At 46.4% G+C, this 27,544-nt stretch overlaps 1 long non-coding RNA gene across 1 annotated transcript; it reads right to left on the bottom strand.

Moving 5' to 3' along the window:
- Positions 1-22,515: 22,515 nt before the first annotated feature.
- Positions 22,516-26,353, bottom strand: LOC126645001 (uncharacterized). The gene is made up of 3 exons (XR_007630057.1): positions 26,215-26,353; positions 22,948-23,047; positions 22,516-22,616 (listed from the first exon to the last, which is right to left on the bottom strand). It is a non-coding gene; the product is annotated as an uncharacterized LOC126645001 (long non-coding RNA).
- Between the last annotated feature and the right edge of the window lie 1,191 nt (positions 26,354-27,544).

The raw sequence follows: 27,544 nt of genomic DNA, 5'->3' as shown, positions 1-27,544 counted from the left end.
ATAGGATTAAGGGCTATATCTCAGGCAATGCTTCTGGAATCAGCTGTTCCTTATCTGGGCTTCTTTGTAGAAGCTGCAATCTCTTTGTACCAGACTCCATTTCTGGGCTACCTAACAAATGCTTTATTTGGCTGAGTATACAAAGGCCATATATAAAACCTGAGTTTCTTGCCACTGAATAACCAAAAAGCAGGTGCTTTAATGGGTGAAATAAATGCAACTCTCCTTCCCCAGTCTTTGCTGAGGAGGCTGCCTTCAAGAGCAGATTGCACTTTCTCCCAGCTCCTCCACACCACGCAATGAAGATTACTTTTTTTTTTACCACAATTAAGTCTCTGAACTATTCTGAAATCCCACACAAAGACATTATGCACACATGCTTCCACTTGCCTCCTGTTTACTACCAGGCACATCAGCACAACCAACGCTACGTAAACGTGTTCCCTGATGGTCTCTTGACACATCTCCTGCTTCCCATCTGCAGAAAATGACAGCTTTTATGGAAAATAAGAAAGTGGCTACAAAATTGTGGCATTAAAATGACTTCTTGTACCCTCCCCTCTCGCTCTCCCAGAACAGGCATTCCTCCTCCACCTAATAAAGCGTTCAGACAGTTAATCAGCTCCCTCTCATCCCTGCAGCCAACACATACTGCCCTCCTGAGAGGCTGCAGGTTTGCAGGAGGAGCAGTGGAGAGGAGGACTATGGGAGATATCCCTGCCTGTCCTGCTATCCCAAGCTGAGCACCCTCCCATTTGGAGTCATCAGTCCCTGGAGCCCAGACCCAGCACAGAGCAGGAGAAGAGATAAGGATAAGAAAGTGCCAAGTTTTTCAGTCCCCTTTCTTACTTTTCCAGCTCTCCGTGCTTAACCTAATTTTACAAACCCAGCAGAGTGGCTTTCATAGGCAAAAGCTGCCTGCACAATGATTTCTATTCCACTCACTCCCGGTCCTTTTCTTCCACGAGTAAGAGCCGATAACCATCACTTGCAATTCAATAGGCTTCATATCGTCTCCAGGAAATAATTGAACCCTTTGTGGCTTTCAGAGCAACATTTTCGTATTTTCCCTGGCATCAAAATGCTGCTGGATTCTGTTTAAATGGAAGAGATGGCCAGTCTGCACTAGCTGAGGAAAGAGAAAGCCAAGAAGAAGACAAGTCAGCTGCCTGCAAATAAACAGGCTGAGCAGGGCAAAACCAGCAGTTCCCAACAGGAAGGACCAGTTCTTTCACCATGTGTTAAGTGGCCTCCCTCTTTGCCTCACCCTAAAAAAATAGATGTACTGGGAGTCTGAGCCAAAATCTGTTATTTCACAGGGACCAGTCCCCCACTCCACCCAACTTCAAAATAACCTGACACGTTTCTGCTCTGACATGGGTTTCCCCCTGTCCTTTATTCACTACAGAGCATCATCACCATTACACTCCTGCAAAATAAGTCATTCCAGCTGGTATAGAAATCCCAGATGGCATGTAGTTTGTAAGGATAAGCTAGGGGAAGGAACTGGCTGGGCTTACCACAGTCCATGCCCGAAGTAAAATTAACTGTTTATATTGTGCACTTGTCTGGTGCTATCCAGTGAGAGTTTCTCGGGTACAGAAGATCCCTGGATACTGTCAGCCTGAAACTGGGAGTCCCACCCTGGACATTTTTTTTTGAGCAGACACAGCCCTTTACTTGAGATGAAATACCTTCCTCTGAGCAGTCAGCCCACAGCACTTATTGGGATAGCCCCACCGTGGCTGTACCACTACAACCACTGCAAAACCTCCAAAACCTTTTCTCTGGTGATATTCAAAGACATTCCTGCAGGGCTTTCACATGCCACATCCTTCTGCCTGTCTGCCTTTGGTTTCGTGCCCTGTCTCCTCGCTTTAGTGCCCACAGACTTCTGCTGGAAGCGTTAATGAGAGCAATGTGCAAACAAATGTGGAAAATAATCTCTAATGCCGCAGGGGCAGAGGCCAGCGGAAACCAGAGGATGTTTTCTGGCAAAACAGCAGCACTAAGAGCTGTTCTCTAAATAAATAATGTCTCAGTTCATCCAAGCTTAGCCCTAGCAAAGAGACCTTGGGCTGAAGGCTCTCACTAGTGTTTCTCACCCCACTCGAGGGAAGCTCTGGTGAACAAGCCCCTGTCATTTATCCATGCGCTCAGGTGGGCACGGTAACCAAAGTTCACACAGCTGGCAAAATTTCAGGAGTCCTCATCTTTCCTGTTCCCTTTATAAAAAAGCTTTATAAAAAAGCCCAAAGCCTGCCCACATAAGGGCATCACACCCTGTGGGTTTCTCCCCGTGTCCCAGCCCCTCAGCCCTGCAGAGCAGTTGACGAAGAGCTCTTTCTGAAGCACAGGGGCCACTCAGTGGCTAGCACACCTTGCACAGAAACGTCGTGACAGTTGTCCAGGGGGTTGGTACCGCTGTATGTGACATGTGCTGCGGCTGGAGAAGCAGAGGAAGCCAAGATCAGCAGCCCATTTGTTGCCTGCCCTGATAGATATCCTATTGATAGCTCCATCTCACACTGGCAAAGCCCTTTGTACCACTCTGGGACAGCTGCTCTGATGCCAAGAATTCCTCACAGGCTGGCCAGCCCTTGTGGTGCTACCAGGGAAGCTCCAGTTTCAGCAAAGAATTTGATGGTTGTCTGGCAAGTGTATAAATCATAAAAGTAGCTTTGTTCTGCAACACTTCAAACCTTTTGGGCTCTCTCATATGGCTGCAGTTTGCTGGCACTTGCTGTTCAATTTATATAAGCTAGGCTGTGCAAACTCATCCCTTTCCAGCCTGTAGGCAGCCTGTCACACCACACAAGGGATGCTGCCCCATTATTCCAAGCTGCATTTTGCTGACAGCAGGGCTTTTTTTTTTTTTTTTTTGAAAAGGTGCAGCCTTTTTTCAAGATTTAATTTCACAGGAAACCCAGTGGAATCCAGGATTTTAAAACCAATTCCCTTCCATAAAATCAGGAGGCTGCATCCAGGCGAGCCCTGTGCCCTGGGAAGGAGAGCCAGAGAGCAAAGCTCTCAGTTTTGCCCAAATCAACTCCAGTCCAGCCAGCAGCAGAGCAAGCTGCCTTATCCCAGAAGATGGGGAGGATGCAAGGCAGACAGGGACTGGGAATTTTCCAACCACAGGTTAAAAAAAAAGTCGTAAACAAAGAGGATTCCAGACACTTCACGCTGGATTCCCACAAATCCGTAGGCAAAGCGCTGCTGCCCAAAAAGTCCCTGCAAGAGTGCGCTGTGTGGGTGCAGGAAAAGCCCCCGCTCTGCCTGCCCACAGCATGTGGCATTTATTGCCCACACAGCCCCCGCCAGAGGGCATTGGCAGGAGGGACAGCAGCCAAGCACGTCTGTGCCTCCACACCCACAGCTGCCTGCGAAGGAGAAGGTGGCAAGAGAAACTCCCTTTGTAGACACAGCCCAGGGCAAAGGCAGCATTTGAGGCCCTGGGTGCCTCCAGGAGAGAGGGAATGGGGGCAGAGGCTGCCATGCTGAGCGCTGGTCCCACCCTACCTGCTACCCCACAGCCGGCCAGGTGGGAAAGCAGCGTTATGTGGGCAGGGAATGGGTGTATCCCGAGAGGGCCGGGCCAGGCTTTTATCTGCTGAGAATCTACACAGTGCCTTTGATGTCTGTGGGTCTGACTGGTAGGTTGGTGCAGGAGCCCTGTGATAATAAGGTGAAGCCAGTGGAACCTGCTCAGACGCTCGGCTCATTTGAAAATCGGGATTTTATGGAGCTGCCAAGCAAGGAGAGCATCTGTGCAATGCTACGTGGGGCTGTGCAGGTACCCAAGCCAGAGACACGTGATAAATCAGCAAGGAAGAACTGGAAAGAAAAAAAGCTTCGGTTTTCAGAAAAAATCTCTGAATCTCTTCCCCATGCAAAGCACTGAGTTCTGTGAATGGTTAAAACTGCTCAGCCATTCAAGCCTTTTACTCAGCCTCGGTCAGGTGTTTCCAAACTGTTCTTAAAAAAAACCATTTAAATATGAAGGATGTCATGATGGAGTAAACATTAGTCCAAGCTCAACACACTTTTCCCTTCTCCCCTCAGTAGCTGCACTGCTGGACTCTCCCATCCCAACAGGTCTCCAGAGCTCCTTGCTGGGCTGCAGTTTCCTTTCTGCCACTCCCCAGCAGTGCAGGCTGTGGCACAGGCCTGCAGTAGCTTCTCCCCATGGTGCTGAGGTGAGCTGGGGGAATCAGTCAGTGCAGCTGGGGCAGTGTCAGGGCTCTGATGGGCAGGTGAAGACCCCTGAGTGCTCGGCTCTCTGACAGCTGGAAAGGATGGCATCAGCAGCAGGACACGTGGTGAAGATGGACATGATTACACATTCTCATTGTAAGTGATGTTTAAATGCCCTGTAGTTCCACAAGAGTCCTGGGGAAGGACATTTTTATGAAGTTCTACCCTATATCCTAAAGGAGAAGGGAAACTGCAGGTTGTAGTGAAATGAAAAAAGGACTACCATTTGGGATCCTAGATAAAAAAATTTGGGTGGGGAAGAGATATATTTCAAAGCTCAAGCTATGTGTATATATATATATATTTCTAGATGTGTCTATGTCTGTGTATACATACACCTCTTTAATCAGTGAGATACACAAACATGCAGTGCACACACACATGCCCACGTGTCTGTCCACTGCCCCTTTGCTAAGTGCAACCCAGCACCATGTCCCTGACCCCCTTGAAAGGTCAGCCTGCTGGGGAAATTGATTGTCCAAACCCATTAAAAGACTGAGAGCACATATTTTTTACAGCCAGCTTCCATTCCTGCTGGTCCCCGAGTCTCCAGGCAAGGTGCAAATCTGGAAGAAGGGAGTCCCTCAGTGCTGTCACCCCTCTTGTGTTTGTCACATCCATTGTGCCCTGCTAACGACTGGCAGTGGCACACCACCGTGTGTGCCACCCTGCCTGGGCCATCTGGGACAGGGGCAGCAGGAGACACAGCCTACTCTGTTCTTCAGAAGGAGAAAACAATCCAGATGTTCTCACTGGCCAGACCATTTCCCCTCTCTCCCTCCATCCAGAGTCTCCCATATCAGACAGAACATTAAATGCTCCACTGTATGCAAGGGTGCACTGGTACTGCCTGGTTCCCAACAGCAAATACCAACGTGGACAGGCTGTTTTACACTTACTTACAAGAAAAAAAGGTTTTTCTCTCATTTATCCAGTATGTGAACAAGCACTAACACCACTGAAACCTCTCAAGTAGCATCCTGCAGTAAATGAGATCCAAAGGGGCTTACCATCCCCAAAAGGGGCAGTTTAGGGGCACAGTAAAACTCTAAAGCTAAGGAAAAGCCTAATGGAGGAGGAAGGGGATGGGTGGAAAAACAAAGCACCTACCTGCAGGCCATAAGAAATGTTTCCTACAGGAAATTTAAACTCATAAGCCGTGCATGTCCACCTAAACCCATGCCAGGAAGAAAAAATAAAAGGGGAGGAAAGCAGGGAAGGGATGCAGCTGTAGCAGGAACAGTATTCAATAACCAATAGTCCAGACTCAGATTTAAAAACCTCAGGACATCAGCTGATGTGGAAAAGGATGGGAAGACAGCACTGTGGCAAGGCCTCAGCATCTGCAGCTTGTGCCAGCGCTGTGGAGCTGAGCAAACCCTCTGGATGTGTGATGTCTCATCCAGAGTGACAAGGAATATGCTGTACATGCAACACTTCTGTGAGGGCAAGCATCTGTCATGGCACTGTCCTTAAGCTCCTCTACCAGCATTGCTCACTCATGCACACCAGAGAGCTAAGAAGAAATAAAAAAGGTTATTATTTTCCTTGTGCTTTGGAAAATGCTTGAATAAAAAAGTTTGTTTGTTTGTTTTTAATTTAAGAAAAAAAAAGATGGGAGAAAGCTGGTTGAGTAGAAACAGGTGGGAATACTCACAGCCCTGGGCTGTGGGTATTGCACATCTCTAGTATGTGGTATATCCCATACATTCATTTTTAAACACTGGTAAGAGTTGTACATCTCATCTGAAAGTAATAATTTAAAAATAAAGTGTCCTCTGACTTCATCATCACTATATACTTTATGCAGGAGCTGCCACAGTGGGAAAGATTCAAGCTCCAGCCTGTTCAACATCCAGAGGCTTCATTATGTGCACATTATGAGTATTAGTCTAGTCTTTGCTCTGATTTTTCACTTTCGTGGCTTTCTGCATGAAGAGCACCTTAACATTTCTGATTTTCCCAGGGTTGAGGTAATTTTCTGTATCCTGTGGGATTTACCTTAAGCATGGCTCAGAGTCTTGAGGGGTTTTTTTAACCTTACTATATCTCAGCTTGGCTTTAGCCAGAGCTCATCTCAGTACAAGCTGTATTTTATTATGTATTTTTGTTGCTAACTTGTTGTTAACTCGTGTAAATAAGAGATATGGGGCTCACTCTCTGCCAGATTAGTAGTAATCCAAACAGCAGCCTGAAGCTTCTGTCTAAAAGGCTGAAAAGAAGATGCAATAAACTTCTGTCCTCTTCAGTAAGGGAGTGAGGCCTAAATAGGTGTCATTCAGCTCAGATGTTTTGACCTGAGGAACCCTCTGTTCTTTTGAAAACAGAAACTGGCCCCTAGGAATCGAAATGTCTGCGGTTGTCAGGGGCTTGGGCATGAGCAGGATGGGCTAGGAAGCTGTTATAGGTCCCTCTGGGACTGGAGCAGGATGGCAGAGCAGAGGGACCACTCACCAAGAGAAGAAAATGATTTTTTTTCCCTAGAGTGAGTTATTTATTTTTTTCACAACACAAATAGTCAGGACTGTTTTAAAGACTATTCCTTCCCCTAAGTGACGCCACAACGTGCTACATCACCTGCACCAGAGCAAAGAGGCACTATATCAGAAAATACAAATGTGCTCCAACTGGGACAAAACAAGACCTGTAAAACCTCCTGCATTAAACTACAGGGCAATAAACCAGGAGACAACTCTGATGCACTTTGAATGGCTCAGCAGAGAGGGCTTACAACCCCTTTGGTAGGTGCTGTCTCCAAGGGAGACAGTTTTTAGTTCCAGAACGCTAAAATCAGGCAAAATACAGGTAAAGACAACACCATCCCACACCCCTTGTCAGGCCCAGGTAAATGCTAGCATTTACCCTGCAAATAGGGCAACAGTGCTCTCTTTCCCACAGAGACCTTCCTTTACCCCCAACTCTTGCTACACAGCCACCTACAGAAGCTCCTACTGCAACTGGCACAAATTATCACACACAAGAACTTAAAGCCCTGTGACCTGGAAACTTGTGGATATATCTGCATGTTGATGGCTTGAGTAGCCTGACAGAATAACAGGAATTTTCTACTGCAGCTATTTAGGCCATATTTGTACCAAAAGGTACTGGTTCAAGAAGTGACCTGTCCTCCAGAAAACTACAGATAAATGTTGGCTTGTACTGAAAAGGAGAAGGAAATTCAGAAATGGAGACATCCATGGAAACTGATCTTTAAACACTCCTGTCCAACGTGAGGTGCCTGGCACCCTACAAAGACCATCCAGCCTGGCATGACTGGATCCAACATAAAATGTTATTTCTGCAGCATGGCCAGCCACTCCTCCCAAACACTCATTATGGATGGATCCACTCTCAAAAAATTGTGAATTAATTTTGATGTATTTGTGGGTTTTTTAAGCAGCATCTTCAACTCTGTTAAGCAGAAGGGGGAAAGCAGTAACAGATGTCATCTTCCCCCCTACCTTTGCCCTTTAGCAGAACCACACTGTAGTGTCAGCACTCTCATTACAAAATCTCAGTATCACACAACTGGGAGCTTAGAAGACAAAATGCCAGCTGTTGACAGGCCAAATAAAAACCCCTGGTGAACTCTATCATCCTCCACCTTCAGGACAGAATTGGCACCTATATCCACCTTCACCAAACCCAGCTGTGGTGGCACAGGGGCCAGGGAGAATATTGCCAACCTGCCCCTGTTGTGGTGCCAGGATTCCATCTGCAAGCGACAGCAGCTGTGCGAATTTTATTAGCAAAGGCTTTCGGCCTTTAATGGTTTCCACTGAGAGAATGAAAAAAAAAAAAAAAGCAAAAGAAAACAACAATGCTGTGAAGTGGTTTGCTGCATTGATGTTCTGCAGACCATATGCAAGCACATGCTGGCAGGCAGCGTGGCAGGCGGGGCTTCACTCGTGACGTGAGTTGTGGTCAACAAAGGAAGCTAAAAAAGGAACTTGGGGTTTTCTATTAATCGACTGGGGGCGGGGGGGGAGGGAATGTATGAGCTTACAGGAATCTAGGATGTGTTGCTGCAGATTTACACACAGCACAGGAGATGTGTGCCTCAGAGATAGGTGGCAGATCATCACCCAGAACAAGCGCTCCTGGAAACTGAAAGCAGCTTCCAAGAAATGTTGAAGGTCCAAGCTGCTATTGCTGCAACATTTTCCAAGGCAAGCATGGAAGAACCACACCTGCTCTTCTTGCTCCTCTGGGATGTTTTCAGGTATCAGACACAGTTTCACCAAGAGGGAACAAAGAGAAAATCAACAACTCGTGAGCTGACAGCATAGAAGAGCAACAGGGCTGTGTCTCCACATGTGGCAGGGATTCTGCACCTCAACTCGCAGGTTGAGGGGCTTCTGGATGCCTTGAATGTCTAAAGAGCTGAAAGAATGGACCAATCCTGGCAGCTCCTTCTCTGGTTTAAGGAATGCCTTTCACCCCTCCCCACAAGAAATAGACTTTTCTTTAGATACTAAGAAGACAGTCCATGGGGGTTTCCTGTTTATAAACATTTCATCATATTAACTTCCTCTTAACCTTCTCATCGGGGTTAATAGTTATCATCTCACTAAGAGCTGGGAGAAACAGCACGATTTCTCTTGGAGATCACTGTTTGGAGACTGATTTATCTGTTTGGAACAGCCACCATTCTTTACAGCCACAATTCCCCTCTTTGGAAATCCCCCTACATTTTCCTGAATTTGTTGGGGAAAAAAAGTGTTTCCAAGAGCTAGGGCCACTTTCTGTAGGCTACTCATACCCTCTGAGCAACACAGCACTTCCTCTTCCATAAGAAAATGTCAGTCACTGCTTCTCACAGCAATTCTGTGGTTCAGCCTGAACAAACAAATTGCTTTTTTAGTGAGCCTAAAGGAGTTTTTCTTCCTTTTTTTTTTTTTTTAACTTACTAGGAGATCATTTGATGCTATTGTTCACTTTCAGAAGGAATCCAGGTCCAAGAATGAATGCTGTCAGGTAAAGCCAATCCTGAAGCTGATCGAAGCGATGTCAAATTTGGAATCAATATCAGCAACACTCATTCACCATTTGTACTGTGGTATGAGTCAGATTCATGAGTTAGGTTACAGATTTCACCATCCCTCAGGCTAGCCACTGCCAAAACACAACATGAGAATTATTTTCTTTTCCTCTGCAATGATCTTACAATCTTCATCTCTAAGGGATCTTAAAATAACTGTGAAGGACCAAAGATGGTCAACAAGGCAAAATTCTCACATCATTTGGGTTTGGGACTGCTTAACATCTAGAGATGATACAAAACAACAGAGGAACCAAAGAATCTGTTCTCATAACTTCAGTCTCAGGTTGCCCAAGGGACCATCTTGTCTCACACCAAATCCACTGGAACTTCAGCACCTTGAGCACTGTACCCTCAAAATCCAAACTCAACCCCTTACCTCTAATGATCTCAGCTGGGGTAGGGTTGAAGAGAGTCCTAATGAAGAAACCCTTATTCCTCCACCCCTACTATTTCAGGCTGTACAGATCCAAGATTCTGGGTTTGCTTTTTTTTTTCTCTAATTGTACGTGAAACCAAAGCCCAGGAAACCAGAGTTACTTCAGAAGAACATACCAACAGCTTCCCCATGGCCCCTACAAAATTAGAGAAGACCACTACCTCTTTCTGTGAGTGCCTCTTAGGGGAAACAGTTGGCTCATGCAGTTGTCATGTACAAAGAATTAAAACCCCATTCCCTGTGGATGGAGGGGGCAGAACATTATTCATGACACTCTGCATCCAGAAGAGTGGCCTACCTATGCTGACTGTTTTACTGTGCATGCTTTCCCTTGCTGCAAATGGTTATGTCACACCACATGTCACCAGTACAGGTGTTTTATAACAATGTCCTGGCCAAACTCCAATAATTACATTCCCTCTACCTAAATTTCCTCTGCAGATTCACCCAAGCACAATCATTAGGTCTCCTCCTTTGCCAAAGCGTTCTTTTGTGCAGGGGTAGAGCAGCTGCCACAACTCACCAGAAGCAGCTGCATTGAAGTGCAAGGAAACCAAATTGCCTCACAGGAGTGTGAGACTGCAAAGTGGCATCAGATCCTTCCAAGCAAAAGGTGATTTTGAAATGCAAGACTTTGAGATCTGCGCTCCTTCCACCACGCTCAGTGCACCAAAATGGCTTGAGGAGTGTTGAACCCAGGGCCAGAAAGCATGAGGGACAGGACAAGGATGGAGAGGTACCAAGGACTGGACCCTCCACTGGTGGGGACCAGAGATTCTTAGGTCTGAGCTGGCATGGGTGGCAGAAGGAGTCACGCACAGAGCCCACCCTGTGGGCTCAGGTACCAGAAGAGGCAGTGATTTTTTTTAACAGTCAGCTCAGGAAACCACTATGATTTTAACAGACAATTCTACAAAACAGGCCTGAAGTGCCTTTAGCACAGCCCAAGCCCCAACAGCATCCAAGCTGTCCTTGACTCTGCTCTGCATTTAAAATTGATTCCAGGGATCATTATAATCTGGAAAAAAGCATAACAGAGCTAGATTTAGGACAGAGCAGCTGAGGTGACTGCCCAGCACCCAAAACTAGAGTGGAGCCCCCCTAATCCACATCAGACAGCAGCAAAAGTCAGCTCCCCCAAGGGGGGCAGGGAAGACCAAGCCCTGCCTTTGCCCCATGGCCCAGATGGGGCAGTGAGAGAAGCAGGACCAGGTCAACATAAGCAAGGGAGGCGAGGAACAAAGACCCCCCACAGGATAACAGCGAGGTGACTTAAACATTTACAGGCTCACTCCAAGCAGGGGGCGAGGAGAAGTCAAGTTTTGTGCAAGAGGACTGTAAATTTCCTGTTCAGATCTGTACATCAGGTTTCCCAGAAGTAAAGCCGCTGTTTTCAGAGTGGTCCAGGCTGGTGTACAGGGCTGGTGTCTCGGTGATTGCAATCTGCTGCTGTGGGGCTGGTTTCTGCACTTGCAGGCGCCACAGACAGTGTCAGCCCGAGGTTAATGTGAGCAACTCTGATTGAACAAAACCACTTTTCGAAACCTCATGTTTTCCAGGACACATCCCACCAAAAAGCCACCAGAGAGGGGCAGAGGGCCGTGGTGACCTCCTGGCTGACTGAGGTCTGTGATGAGCTCTACTGAAAGGCACCTCTCTGGAGACACAGAAGGATTGTTGCAAAACAAGCTCTGGGATCACAGCGAGAGAGGAGAGCATTGAGAGCAAGGCTGTGAGCAAAAGTGAAGACATCCTGGTTTCAGTTCCAGCCACAAGAACTGGGTGAACCTGAACCTGACCCAAATTACGTGAAGATATTTGCATCACAATGAAAACACGTTGCTGCTGCAGCAAGGGTGGTTGGTGCCCTGCCTTCCCTGCCCCACCCCCTCCCCACTTTTCTGGAAGAAAGATTTCTATAGCACAAGGTTTTTGCTCAACCTGCCGCTTCCTCATTTGTCCCTGGCTACTTCTCCATCCAGGGCTGCAGGGACTCAGCCTGAGCCCACTGCTCCAGGATCCCAGGCCTGAGAAGAAAGGAAGGACTCCAGCTTCCCACTTCCACTGTCGCTGCAAGTGTGAGGGGAGGGGAAACTGAGGAGGGAACTATTTCTCTTTCCAGATAGCCAGCAGTGTAAACTGGCCAGCTGATGAGGGAGAGAGTGTGAACTGCCCACAGGGAAAGGGCACCATCCCTTTTGCAAGAGCTGGAGGCAGGGCTGCAAAAACTGGCTAACCCCAAACAGCTCCCCGGGAAGTTTGGCACCTTGTTCAGAGTAGCTTGTAAATGCACCAGCTACCACTGGCCCCCCAGCTTCGTGCCCCTCTACAGACAATCTTCTGGTCCCGTTAATTTGTTACTTCCTATGTGTGAAAGCCTTTTCTTCCTGCATTCTCCCCTTTCTCCAGAAAAAAAAAAAATCTCGGTTAGGATTCCCAAACGTGGTCTCCTGGGTTGTCTTAGCATGCACTTAACTTCTGTGTCCTTCAGGGACTTGTCACTGTGACCTTCTGGGGGGGAAAAGGTAACTCCATTATGTTTCTTTTCCATATATAGCCCTTCACCATCTTGCCCCCACCAAAGAGAGAAAGGAAGTAAATACTCAAAAATACTGTGTTTTCAGCAATATATGAAACAAAATTCTTCCACAAACCTTATCTCAGCAAAAGTACATTCATTGTGAAACTTCAGTTTGAAGAGAGAGATTTCCTTGCTAAGAGGTAAATGAAGTGGAAGCTGAAAAGAAACACTGTGCTGGCTGTGCTGGTGGATTGCACCAGGTCGTGTCTTTGAGATGTGTGCTTATTTCCCCCTTTCTGTCATACCCTACTGCATGTACAGTCTTCTTGCTGGTACAAGAGAATGAACAATGGTAAAACACCAGCCTAAGGCAGGTGAAAGTGGCCTCAAATCTTCGTCCAGCAACACCCTTCTTCCACAGCCTCCAAAATAACCTAAGGGCAACAGGTCCTTGGCCTTAGAGCAGGTTGCACACCGCAGTGGCTGGTGCCTGCCTTCCTTATCACCATACACCACAAAGCACCTCTGCAGGCAGGTCACACAGAGAACATGACCTGTGGAGGCATCTTCAGTGCCCATACAGCCCTTGACACAGGTTTCACAGTTTCACACACGCTTGAAGCCCCATGATACCAGGCCATGCATGCCAAGGGCAGGTATGAACTTCCTGCCCCATCTTCAGTGCCCAGTCTCCTACCATCACACTTCAGCAGAGGCACTGGACCAGGACATGTCATCCTGGACAGGGCTGATGGGAGCAGCCTGGGCAGCAGTGGGGAGGCCACGCTGCAGAGCACACTCTGACCAAGGGGAGGGAAGGTGACAATCCTCCTCTCCGGTCAGGCAAGCATGGCAGGCAACTGGCTGGGGTAAAAGGCTCTGTTTTGTAGTACTAAGTGAAGACGTCGAAGGAATCCCATGAGGATGAGTACAGGAATTGAAGCAATGCCTGTTGCAAAATCACAGCAAGTGATTGCCTCAGGCACCGAAAAGGTCTGATCTGACAGCTACTGATGTGCTTGGCTCTCACTCTGGGGGGCTAACACCGACAGATCCATTTACTGCTCCTCTCCACCTGTCCTGTGTGTGTCAGGGTGTGCTCAGCACAGCCCCATGTTGGGCTGCACAGAGGTGTGGGAGCCCATAAGTGGTGATGCCCACACGGGGAAGCAGGCAGGCATAAACTGGGGGAAAAAAAAAAGCAACCTCTCCCGTGTTGTTGTGTTTTTTTCTTGTGCAAAGAGGAGGAAGTGTTTGTAAAGCCTGCTTCCCAGAAATATTTGCCCCTGAGGCAAGAGGTCCTGCTAAGCCTCCCACAGGGACCTTCTGCCTGAGCACATGTGGTGTAAGGGTCACCCGTGGTGCCTTTTATGTTCACCATTTACACAGAAAAAGGACACAGACAGTATTTAACCGAGTGACAACACCAACAGTGGATGGCAGTGATTCTGCCCTCAGATTTGCAGAAACAGCAAAATGTCCCGTCCTTGTGGCACAAGCCACCAGTTTCACAGCCTTTGCTGACCAACATTCCCACAGCATTTGCTCCTTCCACTCTTCTTTCAAGGAAAGTATAACACAGGGGAGATTTCTTACAGGGCTTGGCATGGGCTGTTGGACACACGGTCTCAGTAAAGGTTTTGAAAAATAACTTGCCATGAGTCAGAGCCACATGACTTTGCCCAGCCTCCCATCCCCACCCCAGTGCTGTCCTCCAGCCTTGTGTGCCACAGTGTCAGAGCAAGTCATCTCCCAGGCCACAAGAAATGTCTAAAGGAACAGCAGTGGTGGTGGCAGCAGCTATTTCCTAGCTCAGGAGGCACAAACTCATGGTCTTTTTTTTTTTTCATGGTAAACAGCTGCTTCCTCACTTGTGCTGAAGAAAGTCCTTCCAAAGCTTTTCTTTTTAACTTCTGTAGCAAAACAAAATGAAAAACAGAGACAAATGTGTGAGGCTGCCTTTGATTTTCTGCAGTGGCAGCAACCAACCAGGGGGGTGGGGGAGGAAAAGTAGAGAAAAAAAATTTTTTTTAAAAAAATCCCAAACCCACAAGTGTGGACTATACTGTTCCTCCAGGCAGAGAAGAATGCTGGAGGTGGTATATGCCAGGATGACATCAGGGCAGTGATGCAACTGATCTGCAGCCAGGAATCTTGTGGAGCAGAGAGCCATGCAGCACGTATAGAGAAGGGTGTATGTTTTCATATGTGAAATTTGCTGTTCAGAGTACATACACCCGAGCTGCTGAATGCAGACACTAAGCTGCAGACTTTGTCTGGGCATCTCAGTTAGGTGGAAGGGGGAACTCTGGGTATCAGAGGTCACCCAACGCTTTTCCATGAGAAAAATGTGTTTCAGTTTGCCAGATTTCAGCTGTTTGGGCTGGATTTTTTCCATGCATGCTGTCTGCCCCAGGCTAAGTGGTTTTTGGGAAAGCTTCAGCAAAATGGTTTAGTTGCTTCTCAGCACAAGGCTAGGGAAAAAAAACACATTTTGACTCTGTAACAGACTTTACATATGAAAAGAGAAGCTTGGGAGATTCTGCAATGGTCTGCACACTGGAAAAGGAATATGGCATTTGTGCCATCAGTACCAGACATCCTGCTGCCCACGTGATTTTCTCCAAATCAGCCACATTATAAGCTGCCCAGAAACCTCAGTATGTGCAGGCTGAGGGGAGGCTTTTTAGGATTTGAAAACTCCACATGTGTCCTTCATCCACGAGCCTGGACCATGACAGAAAGAAGGAAGGTGTCTCATTTGAATCAGGGGATGGAGGGAAATGATGGACTAACTGTGAGGGCACTGCCTTCCCAAGCTCTGGGCTCTCCAAAATCTTCTGTCTCACAAAAGGTCAGTTGCTGCCAACCAGTAACAGCTAGAGAAGAAATTCCAGCTAACCTCCTTCCTGCTCCCATTCTTAGCCTCTGCTTTTGTCAAGCATTGCACAGCATATCTGCCATTAACAGTCAGATCAACAAATGCCACAAGAAAACAGAAGTACCGTGACTATTCCTTAAGTGTTGGTGACCATCTGGAATGAGATCTGGTTCCCTGAGTCTCATCTCCACCGACAGCAAAACCTACCAGAGTGTTGGCTTCCTTCAAGGGATCTCTCCAGAGAGAGGGTAGCCAAGAGAAACATGGCCTCTGATTCCTTAGGAAACCTGTTCTGGGAAACTTGCTGATCAACCAGCCTGGGACTCAGGAAGGTCCTTCACATAACACAAATGCAGAAATGGTTCAGTTTGGGGAGTTTGGTTTCTCTTTCACTTTTTTTTTCCTTTTTTAAGAACACTAACTCTATATCCAAGAAATCCTAAGCAGAAAGTGAAGGTGATAAAGTCAAGCCTGGAACAGTTAAGAAAATCAGCATGAAAAAAAAAGCTTATGCTTGACTCTCTTTCCTATGCTCTTTTAAATATGTGTTTTCACGTGACATGACCAGGTATCGATATCCTGAAATATTGCTCATGCTGCTCTGGATGTTTAGTGCAAGCAAACATAAATGTAGTATCTTCTGGTAGTAAATACGTTCAATTTTTGTGAAGAACTAATAAAATTGTCAAAAGGCACAAAGCAGAACTGGAAGTACAGCTGGTGCTCCTTGTGCACTTGCTGAATGCTGCACAAGACAGAACTGATGTGACAGTTGATGTGATCTTAAGCACCAGCCTTCTACTGATCATTTGAAAACTGGTCTTTTTGCTGTTCAATCCTCCTTCTGATGGCTTTCCCCAAACAGCATGGCTGGAAAAATATAAGACAGGCTCTCTACTTTAAAAATCCATTAATTGGTAAAGAAAGGGGGAAACATGTGCTATTGATTCTGTAATTTATGTGTTATGATATCCCGGTGGGCTGACATGTTTGGTGGTGACCTTAGCCTTTGAAATGGTGGATTACAGAGTATAAATCTGCCTCAAGGAGCAGTGGACTTTTTATAGAGAAAATCTTTCTATTATTGAGTTACAGCTTACCACTGCTGAGTGTATTTTTGGCCTAACCTTGAAAGACGAAAAATGAGAGGACTTCTGCTAAAACAACAAGCCAGCATCCCACACAGTGGCATTTCTGCAGATGTTCCAAGCAGGGAAAATTTGGCCATTTTATCTTCACTCAAATTAAAGTAAGTGAGCATCTGAGTTCCTTTCTGGAAATAAAACCTTACACATTTGCAGCTATGAAAGGCGTGCAAGGTGAAGACTGTGTGTTTTATATAGCCAAGGAAGACGCTGTTTTTCTCTGACAAAAAAATACCTCAGATTTTCCTTCCCAGTTACCCATTTCTCTGGCCATGGCACTGCTGTTATTTACCCTTCTCTGCCTTTTGGGAACATCTGGGTAACTGATGCCAGTGCACTGTATTAAAAACATCAGAATTATAAATCTCCTACAAACAGACCCAATCCTCTGCAAAATTTCAGGCTTTTTAATATAAGGGAACCCACAGCGAATGTTCTGATGGGCATAGAGAGAGATCAAGAAAAAAAAGCATGGAAACTTGTGTGTGCTTCTTCTGCAGCACCTGCACGGTTATCTAAGAAGTAACAATCTTTTTGCTCTTCATTCCATTCTCTCCTAGACTAATTTTGTTCTTTAATTATGACTCCTGGCAGCCTTCAGTACAAATGAGGATTTTCCTCCTTTAGGTAATACATGTTCTTGGCTCTGAGGAGGAGGCTTGTCTGTCAAAACATTAGCTGTCTCTTTTATATGTTAAGTATTAATTGTATTTATCTTCGAATTATTTTCAAATACTGGAGGCATTCTTCCCTGTATTGGAATGCAACAAGTGCTTAATTTCAAGTTTTCATGTTCTTCTTGTTCAGATATGAGGCCAAAAAAAGAGTAATTAAATTCTCATTTAAACCCCAATTCCTTAAAGACATCTATTCTCTTCCCACACACAGTCTCTTTACTAGCCCCACGTTTTTTTACAGGAGGCAGGAGCCTGCAACCCATGGGGACAGGTACAGCCCACAACCTCATTTCAGATGGCCTGAAACCACACTATTATTATTATTATTATTATTATTATTCCACCATTTACTTGCTGACAAAGGCATCACTCCTTTATGAAGTGAACGAAACCACTGCTTGGTTTTGTTCTGCCGAAGGAAGAGACAGCAGAGGGAATGTGGTCATGACCGGCCTTCTCAAAACTCCCACTGAGACCACAGAAGATGTGACTTCAATGCTTTGAGATGCCCAGAACCCCAAACCCTAAAAATGCATTTAAGGCAGTGCAAGATGCAGATAAAACTTAGGCAAGAGGCACGAAAACAGAGCCCTGTATCCACAGCAACACAATCGCACCAGAGCTCCAGCAGGCCACTTTTTCGAGGCCACCACAAAGCTCTGCCCAGAACTTGGGATGGATACCTGAAGAGCAAAAAAAAAGCATTTCAGGAACATGTAGGAGGGGAAGGCCTCCACGCCTCGTGGCTTGTGCCACCTTCCCTTGATCCCAAGGGGCAGTCCGCCCTGCCGTGCGTTTGAGCGAGGAGCACGGCACCACGGTGATGAATCCGTGTTTTCCATTGCAAGGAGACATGACTCACAGTCCCCACCACGACCCAGAGATCTGTGGTATCCAAAGCAAACACAGCTAGCAAGGCTGTTCAACAAACAATCAACAATCTCCTGCTCGCAGTCCACCCCGTGAAACGCCACAATTGAAGGTTTTTTCCTCCCTTCGTCCCTCGCTGTTCTCTTCCCTCATTCATTCTCAAAGAGGACGGTCATGAGCAGAGCCTGCCATGCATAACCTCACCTTCCCACCCAAGCTAAGCCTGGAAGAGCCTGTGGAGGCCTGAACAACACCCTTCTTGGTTTCCATCGCATGTCCCAACGCCTGTTGGATGACGCCACTAAGAATATTCAGGAAGAAACTAAATCCTCACCTCCTTCAGGAAACTGCTTTGATTGTAGTGATTTTAGTAACCCCATCTCCCCTTTAGAGGTGCAGAGGGGAACAGCTTGCACAAGGACCACGGTGAGTAATACCCAAGCTCCCTGCTGTGCCAGAAAGGAGACTTAGAGCCTGAGCTCCAGCATCTGGGAGCCCCCAGTTCACAGCCACCAGATTCAGCATGCAACTGGATGGTCTCCACTGTCACTTGTCCTGAGTGACTCAGAAGGCTGGGAGAAGGAGAAAGAGGGCTGAAGAGCAGGCAGTGACAGTCCTCTGGGCTGCAACACCAGGGATGGGAGCCAGATGCACTCAGCATCCTCAGGCATCATTGGGAAGGGCACCAGCACACCAGCTTTGTCACTGACATGGGAGGACTTCAGGTGCTTCCCTCATCCCCAGCTCACCCCCCTGCACAGTGGTCCACTGCGCTTACAGGTTGCAGACAGCTGGCATCAGCAGAGAATCTGGGTATGGTTTTGCACAGTCTGCAACGAGTTTTTAATCTTTGCTGACATGATCTTCAAGAGTACCAACTGGCTTTGCAGTACCTGCCAGTAGGGAGTGGGTATGAGGCTGCTGCATTCTGGCCATCAAATAGCAATCACATGTTAATGACTTTCAGTTTATTCCCTGTGGTACCTGGTTCAGATTTGTGAAACGCTTGCTAATATGTTTTCAGATTAAATGGACCTTTTCTTCTCTTAATGTATGTGCCTAAAAATAACAGGAGTTGCACAGTCACGTCAAGAGATTAAATTACCCTGAAGTCAGCAGAGGGATTACAGCTGTCTGAAAACAATACGTGTATACTTTATTCAGCAATGGTGTGCTTAGTCAAGACAAATTTAAGTGGTCATGAAGACTGCTTTGTTTCTCTATTAGAGCTTGTTAAACGCTGCATAAAAACACAGTGGTGTGAATGGCCAGACATCCACCACCAAGTCTGTTTCAGCAGTCACCCTGCACAAAGCAAACACAAAAATCAATAAAGCCACCCAGCAGGTTCCAGGTTTGACTTTCCAAAGGGCTGTTCTACACAGCAAAGTGTGTGATGTACAGCCATATCCAACCATACCCAAACCTGCCTGGCAGTTTATATTATAGAGCCGTGATCCTACCAAACTAAATAAGAGAGTGACACTTTCCCTGACACAGTCAAGTGCAGATATCTGATCCTCAGGAGAATCAGGTAATAACCCTGAATATTAGCTGCACAAAGCACCAGCCAGAGTGGTTTTGGATTCAGAGGTAAGGTTCAGTCTGGGTGAGAAGTGTAGAGAAAACAAAGACATTGCAGAGGATAAAAAGATATACTGGGTATGGGGAAAACCACTAGGAACAAAAGGTGGCAGAAAGGGCAATACAAAGACATTTGAGCATTTGCAGCACTCGGTGCTTCTCTGGGATGACTCAGCCCTGCACAGCAAGGTCTCTGTAACCCAGACAAAACCTGTGCAACACATCACCCCATCCTACACTGGAGGTGGATTAGCCTGAGCTTGAAACTGCATTCACCTGAGCTCCAGGCCAGGAGGAGGTTAACACACAGCAGCTCTGCTATGCCTCTGCTTCACCCCCACTTGTTTTGTATTTTCAGCGAGAAGTGGCTGGTGGAGCAGCTGAACCTTGCAAGTCTTCTGCCAGCAGAGTCCCCTCTGTGAACGGAATTTGCTGCTGCCCATCCGCAGCCAAAATCTCACCCTATCCGCTGATCCTCATTTGTCCAGAAAAGTTCACTTCAAAAGCAACAGCTGCTCTTCAAAGAGGCAACAAATTGAGGCGAAGTGGAGAATCAGTGGCCCACCCAGCCTTGGCCTGAGTTCCTGCAAATCTTTAGAGGGGCCCTGGCCCAGACTGCAGAGCAATTGCAGAGCAAAGAGGGAAGAGGTGGGGGGAATGGGTTGTTTGTAACTTTTCTCAAAGAAGGAAAACCTTTACGCTTCCTTTGGAAAAGTTCGTTTCAGTGCAGATTAAAGATGGAGTATTATCTACCTCCACTGAGATCCCACAAAAAACATCAATGGCCATCTGTCAATTCTGAGTATTCCTGTAAAATTACAGACCTCCAGCCTCTGCTGGGGTACTAATGAAAAAGTGAAAATTGGTTTTTCCCCCTCGTTTGACTGAAGAAATGTGAAATTTTTTGTGGCTCATGTAAAAGGCAGAAAACCATATTCAGATTCTTCAGCATAAATCTGATATCCTCAGTTTCTTTTAGTCTTTTGAGATTGCCACTCTGGGTTACCATCACATATTACTGAAAGGTCATACATGACAATAAACTGTCTCTCTCCAGACAGAGAGAGACACTCTGGCAGCCTGGAAAAACTCCATCCTCCCGTGTGCTGTTTCACATGACTGAAAAAGGGTTTATCATATATGAGAAAACTTGACATTTATCGGGCTTCAAAACCAATGCAAACAAACAAAAGCTACTATTTATGCCTCATGGGATTTTCTAACTGCTCTGCCCTGGTTTCATTCACTGTCCCCTCAAGAAATCTGCATTTGATCAGAGACTTTCAAATTCAGGTGGTCCCATCTTCTCTCTCCCTGTACACTCTTACCCTTTCTTACAGTGTAGCTAAAATGGCAACTGCATTCCCAAATGGTTACTCAAGACCCATGGTCTGCAACTAAATGCCCTAACGAAATCTCATCCCTACCAAGGGTCATAGGCTCAGTGGGCCAAGAGGAACAGACCATATTTTGGTTTACAGAGCTTTTCCAAGGAGCATGGCAGCATCCTCAGCCCTGAGATTTGTACCAGGAAAGGTCTAATAGTTGCCACGGGATTCCTGAATCACACTTTTTCCTCTCATCAGACAAAATAATAATTTCTATTTCAGTTTCACCCTCCGTAATTTCTCCACATTTACAAAACGTTGTTTCACCAAACAATTATTTTTTTTTTAAGGCACACAGAATCTACAGAAAGGAATTCAGCGCACTGAACTCTTTGGCCAACGAAGAGACAAACTATAGAGCAAGCACAAAGCACTCTTATTCTAAGCTTACTTGTAAATCATCATGACGGTGCAGCTTCACCCCAAAAAAGGCTTCCCCAAACAACAGCTCTGTGCTGCGTATTTATTATCTCCCAGTGCTTTCTCCTACCAAATATGTTTCATTTACCATAAAAATGTTTCTCTTTTCTAACCCAGACAGGTTTGTAGTACCACCCACCTTGACCACACGTTGGTTAGTTTCCCCGCCTCCCCTCTCCACGCTATTTTGTAAACTGTTAATTTTCCCACCCTTTCCCACTTTGTCACTTTGCTGACTGTGGGTCCTCCCGCCATTTTCTTCACCACCCCCTCGCTCGCCATCTTGGACCGACAAAAGACTTCTGCCTGAGGGGCTTGTCTGGCTGCCATGTTGTTGTCTGGCCGTAGTATGACTTTTTTGTAAGGACAGGGACTTTTTTGCTTTTTGAATACTATTTTCCTTCCTCTGTAATATAATTAAGATCACCCTCCATGTGACCAGCAATTTGATAGCATTTTTCTCCCCTCGATCGCTTTCTTTCCACAGCTTGTGTCCAATTTCGTCCCACTCATCCACATATAACTCCTCAAGGACTATTTTTTTTCATTTTCTGAAATCCACTTTGCTAACACTTTTAATGAAGTTTTGTCAATGCCACGGCCATGTCGAGTAATTACATATTAAGACAGGCGAGTTCCCATAATTCTATTTGTAATTCAGGGTGGGTAGGGGGAGATCACAGGTAAAACAGATTTTCCCCAGCCGCTCACCTCTTCTCTTGTGTGCACAGGTCAGCCCATCTCTAGGTGCGATACCTTCCAGCCAGCCGGGGAGCTGCTGGAATGCTGCTCTCTGGGCCCCAGCACCTGTGCCCAGGTGGGCAGGAGAGTTTCCTCGATGCGAGGAACCTGCAATCCTTCCCCGTGCCTGGGCGCCATTTATGACAGCTCGTCTGGGGAGATGGGGATGTTCACTCAGGGAGGTTCGAGATGGGATCGTAGGTCGAACCAGAATGAAACCTTCATTAAAAGGGCCTCCCCCTTATATAGGGGAAGCAGGGAATTTTCTAGAAGAATGGGCGTGAACATACCAAATATGGAAAGGGAAGGAGGGGCTTTGCCCAAATAAGGCAACTAGGGGAGGGGTCACAACCACATATGGAAAAAGGGAAAGGGTCTTAACCATAAAAGAAATAATTACAGCATAGCATTTTTCAACCAATGGGGGAACAGGAAGGAAGGGACTAACAATTTATCGGGATTTCTATGAGGATTATGGGGCGCAACATAAGAACTTAATATTAACAATATTAAAATTCAGTTAACAAAGTATTCAGTTTTTAAATGTCTTTATTATATTTAAACAATATCTTCATTTTCAGTGGACTCTTCCAAGGTCTTCACAAATCTTTGGTGATGCTCTTCCTCTTCCTCCTCATGCCCATCTCCCACACTGAGTACGAATGATGGGAATGCAAACTGCTTCATTGCTATGCAGTAGAAGAACCAGAGACCCTCTTTCTTTTTTGTGCTGAACAGATTAGCTAAATAAAATACCATCAGCATCACTGTTTCCAGACCAGAACAGCACTTTAAGGTGAGAGTGGCAGGTGGGAAGGACATGATGGGGTGGCAACAAAGCAATTTCAAACAAATGGAACAGTGCAAAAGCAGATTAGATGGAGTAGTAAATAGCATGAGTGAGGTGAGTGATGCAGTAAGCTGTAGAAATTAGAGGTATGCTTTTAGGTTAGATTTTAAATTAATATAGTAGAGGACTTTACCTGCTGCAGTGAGGTTAGCTGATCTTGGAGACTTCCACATGCTAGGACGTGAACTGATCAGGTCTGTCACGCTTTTCTTTCCATGGGGGATCTCAAACACCTGGAAGGAGACAAGAAGGAGGAAAGAAAAGGGAAAAAAAAATCATTGTCTTCAGTTTCTTAGCATCTGGAAAACTCATCTCAGAACAACGTTCTAGCTCCTGCCCAAAAGATTTCTAGACAATGCCTAGTGAATATTTCACTTTTTTTTTTTCTTACCCACAGGCAGAAGAGGTAATTAATGTCTGCAAAATAGTGGTGTTCTCACCACTCAGTGACTGGAGAAGGGCTACAGGTGGGTAAGGTGAAAGGAAAAGATGTAAAAGGTGGTCACAGAGCAACTTCTTTTGAAAGAAAACAAGTGCTTTTGCTACAGAGATCTGTTGGTACAGGTACAGTGACAGTACCTACTACCCCAGGCTGTCCAAGACTTACAAGAGGAAGGGCTGTCACACCAGGTGGCAGCTAGAGCTTGTACTTTCTCATAGGTCCATCACCCTGGGGGACTCTAAATGGCTGCCTGCTTGCAGCATCCTCTCCCCTTTATCATGACCTCATACTGTGCACAGACCACAGACCAATTTCCTACAAAAAACAAACTGTGACCCAGCAGATCTCTCTAGAATACCTCTGGGACTGAGATCCCCTGGCCAACAATGCAGAAACTTCAGGCCATTGACACCAACCTCTGTTTCCCCAGCTAAGCAGCTCTCAGATCATTTGTGGAGCAGCTTTTGATGGCCAGAGATGTGAGGAGAAAGCTAGAAGGCAGAGCCCTGGGCTGCAGTACCAGAGGCTGCCCAGCACCTTCTAGCAAACTTCATAACCATAAGATGGACAGCAGTTGTCCCACACAAGGCTTTAATTGCTGCTTTACTGCAAAGAACAAGCAAGACTACCAGCCCACAGGCCGTGATTTTATGGTAGTGCTGTCAGCTTGCTCATTCCCACCCACTGTGCTGGCCAGGTTGTTAGTGCCAGCTGAGTGATGAATCAGACCAGAAATGGATCCATCTGGGGCAAAAAAAATAACAACAAGCAGAGCAACAACAAAGAAGGCGAGGTGGGAAATCACCAGCAATGCCAGGGGCAGGAGTGAGTGGGATGGATGAGGAAGGAAGGGGATGCCTAAGCCAGCATTCCAGCAATACTCAGAATCACAGAATCACAGAATGGGTCAGGTTGGAAGGGACCACAGTGGATCATCTGGTCCAACCTCCTTGCTCAAGCAGGGTCATCCCAAAGCACATGGTACAGGATTATGTCCAACCTGTTCCAGTGTGCAATCACTGCACAGTTAATTCCTTATGTTCAGGTGGAATTTCCTGTGCATCAGTCTCTGCCCGCTGCCTCTTGTCCTATTGCTGGGCATCACTGAGAAGAGCCTGGCTCAATCTTCCTCCTTCAGATACTTGCAGACATTCACGAGGCCCCTTCTTAGTCATCTCTTTTCAAGGCTGAACAGGCCGTTCCCTCAGCCTTTCCTCATAAGAGAGATGCTCCAGTCCCTTGATCAGCTTTGTAGCTCTACTCAGCAGTGAAACTACTGCCTCTGTTCCAGCCAGACTGGCAGCTCAGGACTTAATGGTCTTACACTGCTGGCTCACCCAGCTCCACCTGTTTGCAAACACCAAGCCTTCTTTTGCATTACTTGGGCTCGGATAAAGATAGCTTTACTAGAAAATAACACTGTATAGTAACTTTTTCCCAAGCCAGGAAGAGAAGCCTCCACTGACTACCAGCCTCTGGCATGGCCCAGGCAGGAGTCAACATCTATCCCACTGACAGCAGAGGCTAAACAGCCTTGACACAAAAGAGATGATTTCTGATGAGGATCATTGCAGTGCTACACAACAAGCTTGGAGGTAGAACACAGAGAATAAAACGCAACTGGAATCAGTGGAGTAGATGAAAACACCCTGCTGCCTTGTCCTCCATTGCCAATAGGACTCTAATTCTCTACTATGCTTCAGTGCCCAAGATTCATCTCCTCCTAAAGGAACTAGAAGGAAATTTCCCAAGTAGGTGAAGGGAAGGTGAGAGAGAAATCCCATGAGCTGTGGTCGGTCGAGTGGCCGAGGTACGGCAGCAGCTCTGTCAGCTGAGCCAGTAGAGGTCTCTCTTCCACTAATCCACTAATAAAAGTAAATAAATGGCTATATCCAGCTGCATATGCATGTGTCCTCCCTTCTGATCCCCAGTCCCCAGCTAGAATAAAATATATATATCAGGAAGCCAGCAGCTCAGATGGGAACAATTTATCACTTTGTTCTGGGGGGGTGGGGAATGGGGGTAAAGTTTGTGGTGTACCAGGTTACCAAGCTTACAGCATCAACTCCAGGCTTCACATCTGGCAGGAAAAATTCACAGTATGGTCAGTCCCAGACCTACAGCTTCTCTCCTCAAAGAAAGTGAGGACCACAGCTGCAACTGTGCCTGCTGGGACACAGCCATCTGCCTTCAGAGCTCTTCCAACCTGCCCAGGTAGCAGCAGGTTGTAGATCCCCAGTTTCAATCTGGGTAGAGCCAGTCATGACAGAAAGGCTTTATCAGGCAACAGTTGGATTTTTGGCCTCCACGTAAAGGACTGCTTGGTGTTTGTGGGAGTAGCGTCTGGAGCACTCAAAATGGGGCGTCTGCCCACGGCTGGAATCCTTGCTTGAAGTCTCAGATGTGAGGCCAAGGATAAAATTGGAATGAAACTCATGTTCCTCCCTGCTGGCTCCTCCAAACAGCTCTAGGCACAGTAGGACGGCCAGGTATATAAAAGCCTGAACTGGCACAACCTGTCTTTGCGGGTAGGGAATGCTAAACCACAAGGTTTGTTGCTCCGTGCTCCTACACAGAGCCGGCTGGCAGGTGCCAAGCTGCCAAGAGGCTGTGGGGCAGCCCCTGCCAGTGCAGCGCAGCAAACCCGCCACGAGCACCCACCCAGGTCAGCTTGGTTCAGCTGGGCTATGAGCTGGCCTCTTCCACTGCAGGGACATCGGCTGTGGCAGCCCACCACACAATGTGTCACCTGCCACTGCAACACACTCTTCTCCAAGAGCCAGAGGACCGCCCCCAGAGACCTGAGAATGGAGACCCACAGAATCCTACAGCACCTCAACAGCAAATAATCTCGCGCCCTTTGCTTGTGGTGGACCTGTGGATCAGCAGGTTTATTAAGACAGGAGAGTACACACAGCCAGGCACAGCTGGGAAATGGAGGGAGTCCAGAGAGGTTACCTCAAATCCCACTCCTCAGTGACAGCAGAGTGCAGGAGCAGTGGGGAACAGGCAGGAGGCAGAGCTGTCCCCTCTGCAGAGGCCACAGGGCAGAGGCACTCCACTGATGCACAGCTGCACCCCTGGTTGGGGGGGAGGCGAGAAGCAAAAAAAAAAGGAAAAACAACTATATCTGTTTAACTTGAGTATATCTCAATTCGAGACAGACATACATGAACACATGCCTGCCCCACAGTCCCAGGGGATGCCCAGGCCCCTCACCACATCCACACTCCTTTGCCACAGCACCCATGGAGCAGGGAGAGGGTGATGACAGGAGATGGGGCAAAAGCTCCCTGGCGACCAGAGCCCCTTCATTACTGGTTGGTTTGCATCACTAGTAACCTCTTTTGGGAGATTTTCATAGCTGCTGTCCCTTTTGGTTTGTTTTCTCCAGGGGAAAGCAGGTAATCCGATGCCGGTTTGTTTTTAGGCAGTTGCACTTTGCATATGGTTGTTATATATTATTATTATTTGAATTATCATTAATTTCATATCACAGGAAATATACATTTGCTTGCCTTTTAAGTAAAGGGAATTGGGAATATTTTTCTTTATTGAAAAGAAGAATAAAAAAGGAGAAAACCACATTCCCCTCTATTTTTTCGCCTAATTTTGAGTCTTGCAATGACTGATGTGGGCAAGGCAGAAAGCAGGCAGGGAGAGGAAAGGCACACAAGCTGCCTGGATGGAGGAGGTGGCTGAGCCTGGATGAAACACAGCAAGCCACAAGTGCTGATACAACCCACCTAGCATTAAAAAAAAGTCTTTTTTTCAGCTCAGTTGGTAAACGAAACATCAGAAGCTGGGGGGCGGGAATCAATATTTTAAAAGTACAGAAAGTCTTCAAGGTTTTCCCAGTAAAATCAAAGCAGAAAACATCTCATTTGGGGGACAGAGCAAAACAATTCACACGATATAATCTCATTATTTTACTGTAGATCATTTTGTTAAAGCCATTATACCATGGGCATTTCAAAAAAAAAAAAAAAAAAAGGTTAGTAGATTACTTTTAAATAAAGAAATAATAATAATTTTAAAAAGGAAAAAAAGAGAAAAGACAAAACACCCTAAGACAATATTGAAACAAAACATGTTGACATTTCTGAAGTGGAATGTGTTTTTTTGAAAATGAAATTCAGAGTTTCTTCAAGTTTTTTCAGCTGAAGCTACTCAGAAGTACAGATGGGTCTGAATGTACGAAAACATCGTTTTCCAGCTAATTTCCCCATCTGAGGAAGAGGAGGCTGGCTCCAGAGCTGAAAAGCAGTGGGTGTTAATATTGACTTTA

This window comes from Myiozetetes cayanensis, unplaced genomic scaffold (genome assembly GCF_022539395.1).
Source record: "Myiozetetes cayanensis isolate MyiCay16 unplaced genomic scaffold, myiCay2020 scf3, whole genome shotgun sequence".
Taxonomy (NCBI): Eukaryota; Metazoa; Chordata; class Aves; order Passeriformes; family Tyrannidae; genus Myiozetetes; species Myiozetetes cayanensis.
Note: the sequence above shows the minus strand (reverse complement) of the source record. Positions and strands in the feature narration are given on the sequence as shown.